We start from the raw sequence: 15,153 nt of genomic DNA on the forward strand, positions 1-15,153 counted from the left end.
TTGAGTTCAAGTGACTCCAGCCAGGTCTCCTAAGCAACCAAATTGGCCCAGTTGCTAAGGAGGTTAGAGTCACATGGGGTAACCTCCTTGTGGTCGCGATAAGTGGTTCTCCCTCTCAATGGGGCACGTGGTAAGTTGTGCTTGGATCGCAGAGAGTAGCATAAGCCTCCACATGCTGCGAGTCTCCGCGGTGTCGTGCACAGTGAGCCACTCGTTAAGATGCGCGGATTGACTGTCTCAGAAGCAGAGGTAAATGAGACTTGTCCTCCACCACCTGGATTGAGGTGAGTAACCGCGCCACCACGAGGACCTACTAAGTAGTGGGAATTGGGCATTCCAAATTGGGAGAAAAGGGGATAAATACAACAACAACAAGAAAACCTACAAATCAACTTGATACTGTTAATGATTTAGATCATGATGACGTCATAAGCAAGTAGATGAATGAAAGTAAGCCAAACTATGAACCCTGAAGTTACAAAACATATTTCCAGAACATTTTAGCAACAGTTTGCTCTTTGTAAGTGCTTATACATTGATTGTAAGTCAGAATACTGAAAAAAACACTAGTAAAATTTACTTAATTTTTATTTTGCATGCTTCGTGCACAGTTTTTCTAAGTACATTTTAATGGTATAAAAATAAGTAAAATCTATTTAACTTTCTGACAATGCTGATTAATGTGATTGAGTAAATTTAACTTAAACATTTCAGTTAATACAGCAACTTGTACTTACATATCTGATGTGCATTGAACAAAATTTAAAGGAATATTTTGTTGAACACTTCATATTTTGAAAATTCTTTATGTAGGCTACACATGTTTAATTCTGTGGCGAATAAATACACAAGACTTACACTCGGAGACTTAATATATGCTATGTTGTCCAATAGGCAACATCACTCTGCTTGCAAGGGATAAAGATAAGATACAGACCTCAACACTTGGTGCGCAAAACATGATGACGGTAACAATCAAAAGGTAATGTTTGAATAGAAAATTAACTTCAGACTTCACAAAACAAGAACTGACCAAACGAGACAGCAAATTCAACCATAGAAACTGTGTAAATAAACCTGCAAACAGTGAAAACATGCAAACTCATTAATTATTCATGTCAGGTGCATGCTGGGAACACCAGCATCGAAACGTTCAGTAGAATTTACTTGTTTTATTTACCTGTGAAATGTACTCAAATTAACGAATAAATGTGACATGATTTTCTAATTTAAGACTGATACATGATGACGCAGTGTAAAGATAACAAACAATCATGAATAATATTTACTTACAGGGAAGAAAATTGAAATGATTTTCATTTTGGTTAGTTCTGAAACAGTTTTTTTTTTTGTTCCGGTGCAGTGTTCCGTTTCCTCTTTTCAAATTTGTAACCAGTTATAACGGAATTAAAAAAAAACAGTTAATAACGTTCTTCTTTTTTTTTTCTTTTTTTTTTTTAAATGAAGGTACTCTGTGCTAAGGGTGGGTGATGTACCAGTTGAAGTGTTACTATAGCTCTCAAGTAAAAAACAAAAGGGACCTGGTCTGGAAAAAACACGCCCAAAATAAGTGAAAATAAGCAATACATTTTTTTTCCCCCCCTAAAAAAAAGTATGCAGTAGCCTATACAAAATAATGTGTTTTCAATAAATGCATTCTTAATATTAAATATATCCCCCAAAACATTTAAAACATTTAAAAAATATATCTGGCCTAAATATGAAATGAAATCTATGAATTATTGGTACCTCACATACAGAATAAAAATCCACCCCAATCTCTATAAAATGTTTTAGTTAATTTTTTGAATCAATATCCAGTAATCATGAGAGGGCATGGAAAGGTAATGGAAATTTGTTGATCAAAAAGTGTTTGAGCGCTATACTACGGAAAGTCACATATTTAGCAAGGTTTATTAACATGGAATGTGTTGATTGAAATTACTCAATTGATAACACCTTATAAATAACACCATATACCCTAACAATGGCCTTCAGCAAAAGCAGAAAGCCCACACACATCCTTTGTCTGTATGTGTCATACTTTTCTGACATTTAAACCCATTACACTCTAAAATTGATTTTTGGAATTAATTTACAAATTTGTTATGATAGGTATTATAACTATGTTATTATAGACTGTTGACAGCGGTTACAACCTTCCCACCACATAATCAGTAATAGTTGTCTATGATCAAGTACTTTTGCTTGTTGCTTACTTATAATTTAGACATATTGCAGTCTCTTTATGAGCAGCAGCAAAAATAAATAAATAAAATTTTCCTGGAGCTCATTAACTGTGGATTAGGTTTAAACCATGTTTCACTCTTCTTTTTTTATTATATTTTTGTTTATTATTATATATATGTATATATATATATATATATATATATATATATATATATATATATATATATATATATATATATATATATATTTTTTTTTTTTTTTTTTTTTTTTTTTTTTTTTTTTGCAAGTAACCAGGAAGAATCAAATTTGTTTAAACACTCTTCATAAAGCATAAATTGCCTGGGTTTTGGTTTCATCTGGGTTGCATTGAAGACTTGAATGTAATCAAAGCAAATGCTTCATGGAATCAACTGAGATCAGATCCATCTTGACAGTTTGGATCAGTAATGAGGATGACAAGACACTCCAAAACGCTTGCAAATTATATATTGACTAGCCTGCTAGTAGCACATGAGACAAAAGTTTAACTATTGATTATTTCATTTCAAACACTGAAATTACCTGGTGCATGAATAAAAAAGGGAAAAAATATCTATCCTGTAGAGAGTACTTCCTGAGGTGGGTTTGACCTCTGGACCCACTGTTATGTGAGTCCTAGATGTTGCATTCCTCCTGTCCTTCAGTGTGTCTTAATTGAAAGCCCTCTTTCCTCATCTCTCCATCTCTTTTAGATGAAGAATGGCATGTCACGCCACAGCATCTATGAAAAATATTTCACGTCAACTACCCATGTATGCATGTGACTATGATCTGTGAGATTCTGGTGCATGTGCATGATGTGCAGCAGCTTGCTTTCCAGCATTGTCTGACAACCGCATTGCTCTTGACAACCGAAAATCTGCATTCAGTGTTGCAAAAAATAAAGACATTTTAAAAATCTGCATACAGTCTTCTCTAATTTGTGTCGGAGATCAAATATGGTACAGTTAGATGCACTACACATTGTTATTTGACTCAGTAGGAGACAGGAGGTCAAATATAATTAGGATTATAGATAACACTTTACAATAATGTTCCATTTGTTTACATAAGTTAATGCATTAGGTATCATGAAATAACAATGATCAATATATTTTTTAATCTTTGTTAATTTTAGTTAATAAAAATGCAGTTGTTCATCGTTAGTTCATGTTAGTTCATAGTGCATTAATTAATGTTAACATATATAACTTTTGATTTTAAAATGTGTTACTATATGTTGAAAGTAACCAACAGAAACCAAGATTAATAAATGCTGTAAACGTATTGTTTATTGTTAGTTCATGTTAACTAATGTTGTTAACTAATGTTAACAAATGGAACCTTATTGTAAAGTACTACTGGATTATAATTATAGCACTCCTGGCAGTGCAAAACACTGTCATGCAGTGGAAAGTACATTTGTGCTTCCATATCCTATTGACGTTCACACAAATGCAAGAAACAAGTTAATGCATCATAATGTAACTGTAATAATGTAATGTAAATAAAACTTTCAGTGTGATAATAGTTAGGCTTGCATTTTTACTGAATAAAGGTAATTTGTGTCTTTAAAAAGTGGTTAGATTTTATGCTTGTCAATCTGTCATCTTACTTTGAAGCTCAACAGCAAATCAATTTAGCATGAAATCGCTTATGATTGCAGAATACCCTCAACAGCTGTGTGGGAAATGGCTCTTGGATGGACACCAGGTGGCAAAAACATAGAAAGTAATAAAAAGTGTCTGAATGTAAAAGCACAAATGAGAAGAAAACTAAAGAAAATGCATTCATACTCATTAAACCCAGTGAAAAAGGTTAATTCTGTCATCCTTTGCTCACTCCCATGTTGTTCCATACCCATATGACTTTCTTTTGAGCAATGTCAAGTAGAATGACAGCCTCAGTCACCATTCCCTTTCAATATATGGAAAATGGATGCAATGAATGTGAATGGTAACTGAGGCTGTCAGTCCATAAAATTCTGTCTAAGATCTTTTTTTGTTTCATGGAAGAAAGTAATATGGGTTTGAAACAACATCAGAGTGAGTAAATGATGACAGATTTTTTTTAATGTTTTTAATTTTTTTTTGGTTTTTGTTTTTGTTTTTTTGGGGTGAACTATCCATTTAATTGAAAATATTTATTTTTCCTTTCTCAAGCTCAATAGATTGAGGAGAATTAGACCATATCAGTGATTCTTGAATACGATACTATGCAAAAAAAACAAAAAACGGAACTTTATGACAAACCTTACATTGATAAAAAAATAAATAAAAAAATAAAAAAACTAAAAAGTGCTGTTAAATTGGAGTAAATTAGATTGATGCTAACATTTTATTGAACAATAGGAGTGAAGTTCGTTATAGATGCATTTATTTAAACTTTTGACTTTTCAAATAAGAAAATTGAATTTCTTGACCAAATTAAGGAATAGAACTTTTCTGTTTCTCCGAACTCACGCTTGTCAGTCATCCATGATTTTAGTACTTTAATTTTCCCATTTTTTCAAAATTATGGATTATTTTTAGCTCAACCTCTGAAAGCATCCAAAAACGCAACGCTTCTCCACGAGACAGTGTAAAAACACAGAGACCAGGTGAAACATCTATCTAGCACAAGTTTACAGATGAAAACATTTGGAAAAACAGTGCAATCAGACACAAAACGCATTTGGTGTAAACAGCCCCTAAGACAACTGACAACCTCACACGGGAAACTGAAAATTTCAGATGAGCCAGATTTGGTCCGCGGGCCGCCAATTGAATAGGCCTGCCCTAGACTGAGAAAAATTCTTTGATCATTCTTAAAAGTAGACTCTAGGGGATTCAAACTGGCATTTGAGTGGCTTGCATTGCAGTAGGGCAAAGCTCCAGCAGGTGTCATGAGAGTGGGAGCATTGGCATGCAGTGGCGCCTGCAGCTGTACAGCCGTAGGCACTGTGCGCAGGGTTGGGAGGGTTACTTTTGAAATGTATTCCACTACAGATTACAGAATACATGCTGTAAAATGTAATTTGTAACGTATTCTGTTAGATTACTCAAGGTCAGTAACGTATTCTAAATACTTTGAATTACTTCTTCAGCACTGGTAGATTTTTCACTTGTTTTGACTATAAAAACTCTGCCAGTACAGTAAGACAAAATACACATGTTAAAAATACATTCTCTGAAAAACCTAAATATCTTATGCAGTGTTGTTTCTAAAACAATATAAATCAAATTGATCTTTTGAAGGATTTTTAGATATTTTTTACTGGAAAACAATACAAAAATGATTATCAAGAATACGATTTTGGCCCTAATATCAAAGGTCTTACTAATATCAAAAATGAAATTATGATCCAACTTGAATTTTCTTGATAAGAAAATATGATCGTGCCTGGTAACGTGCATGTAAAATGGCTAGAAATAGCATTTTAGCTTAGCGTAAAGCTGACAATTTACACAAGGTATTCCAGCACCCACGCCTGCCATGGCCAATGAGCCATCGCCTATGCCTGCCACGGCCAACGAGCCAGCGCCCATGCCTGCCACGGCATACAAGCCAGCGCCCACGCCTTGTTTTCCCTGGTTTCTTTGTCAGTCTTCGCATGTGTTGTTATGCTCTGTACTTGGTTCCCTGTGTTTTGTTCCTGTGCTTTGTTTCTTTATAACCTGAGTACATTGTTTATCTTTTGTTTCATTAAAGCTGCATTTAGATCCTCATTTCTCGCCTGCCTCATTACACCCATTACATGTATTCCGTTACTCCCCAACCCTTACTGTGCGTACCATGAGCACTCCGACTGACCTGAGAAATATTTACTCTCAGAATATTTCATCAATCATGAAGTGTGTCCCGTATTTCCTTTGGCTGTTTAAAAGAACTAGCAATGACCAATTTGCAAATGAATAATTCTTTTGAGTCCGTTCTTTTCAGTGAATTGGCCAAACAGGCTTGCAAAATGGTCTGAATCGATTCGTAATTCAGCGCAATTCGTTCAGAGCACTCTCTCACTGAATCATTTGGAGCAGTTTCTCACACAGTAAAATAGTATCGTATTTACGAATACAGAACAAACAATGCTGGATACAGTGTAAATTTACCTACAGTCAACTGTAACAAAAGTCTTTCTTTTTGAGAGGTAACTTTGAGAAACTTCAGCTAGTACTGTGTTATGTGAACAAGGGACTGTTCAAACTGAGCATGTTTTTGCATCCGCTCGTGCTATTTTTCAATCGTTTTCCATATAAACATTCGCTAGATGGGTGTCTTTTGATTACTGCATCAAGTTTTGCTGTGTTTTTAGCATCTCTGAAGGGAGCGCAGCATTTTTTGAAGCCGTGTCAAGTTTAAAAGAACTTCCTCAACTGATAAAAACGTGCCTCGAGACACTTGCATTCTGCTCTTTTCGTTGTGGAGTGTTTTGCTTTTATAGCGCGAGAAAGCGTCTGTTCTGAACCATTACTGGAAGAAATGCTTTGCCAATAGTTACATGAATGCAAGGGTATTGCAGCCATGGGGGACATGGGAGATGCATCCCCCACACTTTTTAAAAAGGTGATTTGGTCCCCCGCACTTTTTCAAGCTAAACCCATATCGAGTCCAAATGGTGGATTTGTATACAGATTTCTTTGCATTATAACTTTGGGCTGATTGAGCGACCATCCAGCCAATCACAAGTGATTTTCATGAGCTGAAACAGCCCTTGCGTAATAGGCCGTCAGTCAGACAGTCTAATCAATGCGGCTCCGTTCATTTCTACAAAGTTGCTTTCAATGATGCTCATGTTTATTATCAGCATTGATGTTGATCTAAACTGATAAAATAGAGATGAGGAACACACAAACGAGAGCTATTTGCAGTATTGGCATATTGTTCTTGATTGTCAGCATTACGTGAAATGAACTGCAGAAAAACAAAAAACAAAGGAAAATCCTTCTTTTAAGCAAACATTGTACAGTGGCCTGCAAAAGTTTGGGCACCCCTGATCAAAATCTCTGTTGCTGTGAATAGCTAAGCGAGCAAAAGATGGCCTGATTTCCAAAAGGCTTAAAGTTAAAGATGACACATTTCTTTAATATTTTAAGCAATTTTACTTTTTTATATTCATCTCTTACAGTTTCAAAATAACAAAAAAGGAAAAGGGCCCAAAGCAAAAGTTTGGGCATCCTGCATGTTCAGTACTTTTTAACACCCCCTGGCAAGCATCACTGCTTGTAAAAGTTTTTGTAGCCAGCTAAGTGTCTTTAAATTTTTGTTTGGGGAATTTTTACCCATTCTTCCTTGCAAAAGGCTTCTAGTTCTGTGAGATTCTTGGTCCGTCTTGCATGCACTGCTCTTTTGAGGTCTATCCACAGATTTTCGATGATGTTTAGGTCGGGGGATCTTCAGTTTGCGCCTCTTGAGGTACTCCACTGTGGATTTTGAGGTGTGTTTAGAATCATTATCCTGTTGTAGAAGCAATCCTCTTTTCATCTTCAGCTTTTTTTTTTTTTTTAACAGATGCTGTGATGTTTGCTTCCAGAATTTGCTGGTATTTAATTTAATCCATTCTTTCCTCTACCAGTTAAATGTTCCCCTGTGCCACTGGCATCAACACAAGCCCAAAGCATGATCGATCCACCCTCGTGCTTAACAGTTGGAGAGATGTTCTTTTCATGAAATTCTGCACCCTTTTTTCTCCAAACATACTTTTGCTCATTGCGGCCAAAAAGTTATATTTTAACTTCATCAGTCCGCAGGACTTGTTTCCAAAATGCATCAGGCTTGTTTAGATGTTCATTTGCAAACTTCTGACACTGAAATTTGTGGTGAGGATGCAGGAAAGGTTTTCTTCTCATGACTCTTCCACGAAGGTCATATTTGTGCAAGTGTCCCTGCACAGTAGAACAGTGCACCACTACTCCAGAGTCTGCTAAATCGTCCTTAAGGTCTTTTGCAGTCAATCAGGGGTTTTGATTTGCCTTTCTAGCAATCCTATGATGAGTTCTCTCTGAAAATTTTCTTGGTCTTCCAGACCTCAACTTGAACTCCACCATTCCTGTTAACTGCTATTTCTTAAATACATTATGAACTGAGGAAATGGCTACCTGAAAACGCTTTGCTATCTTCTTATTGCCTTCTCCTGCTTTGTGGGCATCAATTATTTTAATTTTCAGAGTGCTAGGCAGCTGCTTAGAGGAGCCCATGGCTGCTGATTGTTGGGACAAGATTTGAGGAGTCAGAGTATGTATAAAGCTTTGAAATTTACATCACCTGGCCTTTCCAAACTATGATTGTGAACAAGTAATAGCCCTAACTGTGATGAGACAGGAGAGGAATGAGGATCTAAATGCAACCTTTTTAAATAAGTAAACCAGGCAACTCAGAACATAATGAAACAAAACACAGGGAACAAAGCACAGCATAATACAAATGAAGACTGACAAAGAAACCAGGGGAAAACAAGGACTTAAATACACAAGGGAAAACAAGGGAATGAGGAACACTTGGAGAAACAATCAGAGGAAAACCAATCATGAAAAAGAAACTTCAAAAGGACTACAAAACTAACAGGAAACAGGAACAGGGAACTAAACCAGAATTTCAACATAAAAGTCAAAACAAACAACAGGGAATATGTGACAGAGCCCCCCTTTTAAGGAACAGATTCCAGACGCTCCAAAAAACAAAACAAAAACAAATTGTCCATGGGGTGTGGGAGGAAAAACAGGTAGTTCTAGGGGGGCACAAGGGGCAAAGGGAGCAGAGGAACAAGGCAAAGTCTGGGAGGCTTGAAACCAAGGTGGAGCCAGAGGGATGGAGAGCCAAGGCGACACTGCAGGCTCGGAGGACCAAGTAGACCAGAGCAGATCAGGCGGACGGCCAGGAGACCAAGGAGACCAGAGCAGATCAGGCGGACGGCCAGGAGACCAAGGAGACCAGAGCAGATCAAGTGGGCGGCCAGGAGACCAGGGAGACCAGAGCAGATCAGGTGGGCGGCCAGGAGACCAAGGAGACCAGAGCAGATCAGGCGGATGGCCAGGAGACCAAGGAGACCAGAGCAGATCAGGCGGACGGCCAGGAGACCAAGGAGATGACCTCAAGGTGGGTACTGGGTCGGGAGTCCTGGGAGGTGGCCGCAGGGCCGAGACAAGGTCAGGAATCATGAGAGGCAGCCACAGGAGAGGGACAGGAGGCAGAGCCGTTGTAGGAGGAGTCTCTGGGGGAGCAGGTGGAGCCACAGGAGGAATAGTCTCTGGGGGAGCGGGTGGAGCCGCAGGAGGAATAGTCTCTGGGGGAGCGTGTGGAGCCGCAGGAGGAATAGTCTCTGGGGGAGTGGGTGGAGCTGCAGAAGGAATAGTCTCTGGGGGAGCGGGTGGAGCTGCAGAAGGAATAGTCTCTGGGGGAGCGGGTGGAGCCGCAGGAGGAATAGTCTATGGGGGCGGAGCCACTGGGGAAATAGTCTCTGGGGGCAGAGCCGCTGGGGAAATAGTCTCTGGGGGTAGATCCACTGGGGAAATAGTCTCTGGGGGTAGATCCACTGGGGAAATAGTCTCTGGGGGCAGAGCCGCTGGGGAAATAGTCTCTGGGGGCGGAGCCATGGAAGGCGGAGCCATGGGAGGCTCGAGACAAAGAGTCCTGGATGAATGGGAAATGACCTCCATGGTCGCGAACATGGGATGAGACTCAGGAACGACCTCTGTTGCCGTGGGCATAGGCAGAGACTTGGAAATGACCTCTGTGGTCGTGTACATGGGAAGAGACTTGGGAACATAGTCAAAACACTCGAGCCATTTGGATACATTTAAATCGTAAATTGTGCACAATTGTCATTATTGTAACTGATTAAATAATTTATTCAAGACCAGCTTATGCTCAGTCTTTTATTGTCATGTGTGAAACTGAAGCAAGTGCTCCACAAGATGCCCTTTATTTTTGCAGCTAATTTAGCAAAATTTTGCAATAATTGAATCTTAAAAATACTACAAATATTAAGTATATAATATATATATATATATATATATATTCATATACTACTTATATATTAATATATTAATACTGCACTGTAAGTGTTGGGTCTGTGCGAGCCACCTACTGACAGCTGTGTCCCCCCCCACCCCATCACTTTCAAAATAACTGCTGTGCCCCTGCATGAACGCTACTCATACTCAGGAAAAAAAAAAAAAAATGCTTCTCTCAAAGTCACTAGAATTTAATGCTTTGGTGCTGTTTTTTGCAACAAAAAAAAATTCTCCCAGGGGAGCATGCCCCTGGACCCCCCTAAATATAAGGTTTATTAGGCAGATTTCTGTGCGTACCCTCAGATTAAATCCTGCAGGAACCCATGCTCACATGTACATGTCTGTGTCTGTGTGTGTGTGTGTGTGTGTAGGAAAGACAGTGAGTCTGAATGATAGAGAGAGAGAGACCTCCTGTCATCTGCCTGCACTGAAATAAATCTTGATGCTATTGCCTAAGATTATCCAAGCCTTTTTCAGGAAATGATGTCCCAATTATATTAGCTCATGGAGGCATTGATGTGTGATGGAGGCAGAAAAGCATGCCTGTAGCTCTCACATAATGCAATGCCTCCTTCTGTAGGAATTAGCACGCAGATGCTCCATGCAAAACAGGGGCAGGGGGAAGAAAATATAGTTGTGGCCTCATTTCCAAGCCTGTGTGTACTAAAGTTTCTATTATGACACAAAATTAATTATCTAAAGCAAGGTAGTTGATTAAAATGTGATGTTTCTTCATGCATGAAGCGTAGTTTTTCTTTTGTTGATGTTTTTACTATTGAAACAGGAAGTTGGGTGGGACATATCTGAGGGCTTTTGGATATGCCTTTGAGTTATCAATATTTTGATCCTTTTCCCTGGAAGAGAAAGTAAAAAGTAAAGGAATACACTAGCACATAGATGGCCCTTAAGCCAACAGACAAAGGACTAAAAGCCACTAAACCTTTGTTTTTCATAGGGTCTTTAAAGTGTTAGTTCACTCAAAAATGAAAATTCTCTGATCGTTAACTAACCCTCATGCCACCCCAGATGTGTATTACTTTCTTTCTTCTACTGAACACAAATTAAGATTTTTAGAATAATATTTCAGCTCTGAAGATCCTCATAATGCAAGTGAATGGGTACCAAAATTATGAAGGTCCAAAATGCATATAAAGGCAGCATAAAAGTGTTGAATCTATATCGTCAGAAGTGATATGATAGGTGTGGGTGAGAAACAGATCAATATTTAAGTCTTTTTTTTCATATAAATTCACCTCCCTGCCAGTAGGTGGTGATATGCATAAAGAATGTGAATTGCCAAAAACAAAAGAAGAATAATGTGAAAGTGAAAGTGGAGATTTATAGTACAAAAGGACTTAAATATTGATCTGTTTCTCACCCACACCTATCACATTGCTTCTGAAGATATCCACTGGAGTCTTATGGATTCCTTTTATGCTGCCTTTATGTCCTTTTGGAGCTTAAAAATGTTGGTGCTCAATAACTTGCATTGTATGTACCTACAGAGCTGAGATATTCTTCTAAAATCTTTAGTTTGTGTTCAGCAGAAGAAAGAAAGTCATACAAATCTGGGGTAGCATGAGGGTGAGTAAATGATGAGAGAATTTTCATTTTTGGGTGAACTATCCCTTTAAAAAAGAAAAGAAACAAAAAAAAAATAAGTTTAGATAAAATAATTCATCATTGGTTGTTTCAAATTAGAGGCTCAAAGATAATTTAATTATACAGACAGAAATCAGCCTTATGGAGCTGAATGACAATGAGGGTGAAAGAGCATAAATGGAATTTAATTATGCACATTCTGTTCACAATTGACTCAGTGGAGCCATAATTGATCATCAAGTCATAATGGTCCTTTCTTCTGATATTCTATATTAAAGAGTAAGCAAGTACACCACCCTTCAACATACAATCTTTTCTCTTCTCTTTACTCTTTCCAAAGTTCAATTGCTTTTTTCAATATTTTGCCCCAATATTCTATTAATTGCAATCTGGAAATGACAAATTACCTTTTGTTTTGAAACTGCTTCAGTCTATGGAACATTAATGGCTTCTTGAATTGAGGTAATAGTTACTCAAGCTATGGTCACTCTTTGATGCACTTAACATTAAAATTCAATTTAATTTAATTGCCCTACACTCTAACATAAATTGTTAGTGAAGTAATAGACGCATTACAACAAAAAGACCTCAGAATTGATGGGCAACAATGGATGTCAGCCATGAATACACAGCAATAACAAAGATGTTATTTACTCAATGCAGAGCCTTAAGGCAAAGTCTCAGGAGAGCACATAAATACAGGGTTCTATACATGCAGACATTATATTGTCACATTCATCTTCACTATATCAAACTAGCACACTGGTGCCTGTTAAAGAGCTACATGGTTCATTTCACTGTCTCCTCCTACTCCCTTTTCATAACAAACTGTTTATTATGGCTGAGTCTATGAAGGAAAGACATATAGACATAGAGAGAGAGACAGCAGGAAATTCATTTCACACCATGCTACATGGACTCATCAGAAGTGTTTGTTTTCACAGTTGTCCTCTCAGATCTAAGTAAACTATCACCCTGCTTCCAGCTCTGCTTTTTAATATGGACACCATGTTGCTTCTGACAGCTGTTTAGTCAAAGTATTTTATATCCACATCTGAATTACTACCAATATTAGAGTCAGTGTTATTGCAGCATGAATCATGCTGATATACACCACTGACCTAAAATGCTCTTATCGAAAGCGTTTACTGGGACTTTACAGATGCTACAAGCAGCTTTCACTCAGTTGTTCTATTCCAAAAGCTATAACACTGCCTAAGGAATCATTTTTAGTGGACGTTCACACGAACGCAATTTTGACCTCATTTGCATTGTTTTTCAATTGTTTTTCTATGTGAACATGTACTAAAAGGATATGCTATTTTTGAAAGTGCTTACTGGAACTACTAACAGATTTTGCTTTGTTCAAAACCTATAGCACTTCATAAGGAATCATTTTAAGTGGCCGTTCACACAAATGCATTTTTGCGTCTATCAGCACTGTTTTTTTTAATTTTTTTAAATAAAATTTTTTCTCCCAGTTTGGAATGCCCAATTCCCAATGTGCTTTTTAAGTCCTCGTGGTCGCGTAGTGATTCGCCTCAGTCCGGGTGGCGGAGGACGAATCCCAGTTGCCTCCGCGTTTGAGACCGTCAACCCACGCATCTTATCACGTGGCTTGTTGAGCGTGTTGCCACGGAGACATAGTGCGTTTGGAGGCTTCACGCCATCCACCGCGGCAACCACGCCCAACTCACCACGCGCCCCACCAAGAACGAACCACATTATAGCGACCACGAGGAGGTTACCCCATGTGAGTCTACCCTCCTTAGCAACCGGGCCAATTTGGTTGCTTAGGAAACCTTGCTGGAGTCACTCAGCATGCCCTGGATTCGAACTAGCGAACTCCAGGGGTGGTAGCCAGCGTATTTTACCACTGATAGCCGCACTGTTTTTTAATTGTTTTTCTATATAAACATGCACAGGGTTGGGAGGGTTACTTTTAAAGGCCCCCTCCAGTGAAAATCAAGTTTTTAACCTTGTTTACATGTCCATATGGTGTTTTTTATATGCTATAGAAGACCATGAGTGAAATCAGCAGTCAACGCCATGGCTGAGCATTTTCACCTTGGAACTGCAGTTTACCAAAGATAGTCTCAATAACACGGATTCAGACAGCCAGGGTTTCATACGTCACAAACCTAAGGAACCAATCCCGTCAACTTGCTGTGTGGGGCTTTTCATATCAATAGCATACGCTACGGTGAAGCAAGGGGTATCAGGAGAAGCAAGGTGTAGCTACTTATCAGTAATTTGCAAGACATGTTCTGTTTTCTGGTGCACAGTTGCAAAAAGACAAATGGTGAGCCTTCATGTATTACCAAAGGATCTGAAAATCAGAGATAAATGGGTGCAGTTTATTTGGAAAAATTGTAATGTCCCAGCAAAACTTCCAGAGAAAACTCGGGTTTGCAGTAGTCGTTGTCCAGAGAACTGTTTTGAAAATTTTACAAAAACAGAAGGGTTTTGCCACTAAACTTATATTGAAGCCCAACGCGGTTCCATCAATTTATCCTGGGGACACAGCAAGTACGAGCCAACATGTTGGTCAACCAGTAAGTTTCTTTTTCTTGTGTTTTATCTGTTGACTGTGTCCAACAAATCTGCAGTGTGCTAGATAAAGTTAGCCAACGTTAGCATGCCAAGTTACATGATGATTCATGTCAAATGCTGACAGGAAATTTAAATGGCTTGGGTATGTTGACGAACAATTCACTCTTCTTCTTCAGAATCAGTTTCCGGTTCGAACATATATGGCTGAATTCCTCCAATACTGCCATTGTGTAGCGTGTAGTACTTTTACAGTGAGCAGAGTTGAAGGTGAGCAGGTAGCCCAAGCTGCTGGCAAGCAGTGCAGTGGTGAGAGGAGATAGAGGCAGGGACTAATTTGCATATTCATAGATCTGTACATACTAAATGATACAAAGGTGTAGAGTTATAAGCCAGTTTAAGGCAATATTTAAACTTTTAAATATGTAATTCTGATGAACAAAGATGAGTTTTTAGGGGTTAAACCAGTGACTGGAGAGGGACTTAAACATTTATTCCACTACAGATTACAGAATACCTGCTGAAAAATGTAATTTATAACATATTCCATTAGATTACTCAAGGTCAGTAATGTAATATAAATACTTTGGATTACTTCTTCAGCACTAGTTTTTACTAGTTTTCACTATAAATAAGTTAATAACAAGTAAAACAAATCTGCCGGTACAATGACACATTAAAAATACATTCTCTGAAAAAGGTCTAAATATCTTATGCACTGTTGCTTCTAAAACAAGATAAATCAAATCTATCTTGTTTTAAGGATTTTCAGATATTTTTACAGGAAAACAATACAAAAATTATC

Source organism: Myxocyprinus asiaticus, chromosome 45 (assembly GCF_019703515.2).
Source record: "Myxocyprinus asiaticus isolate MX2 ecotype Aquarium Trade chromosome 45, UBuf_Myxa_2, whole genome shotgun sequence".
NCBI lineage: Eukaryota > Metazoa > Chordata > Actinopteri > Cypriniformes > Catostomidae > Myxocyprinus > Myxocyprinus asiaticus.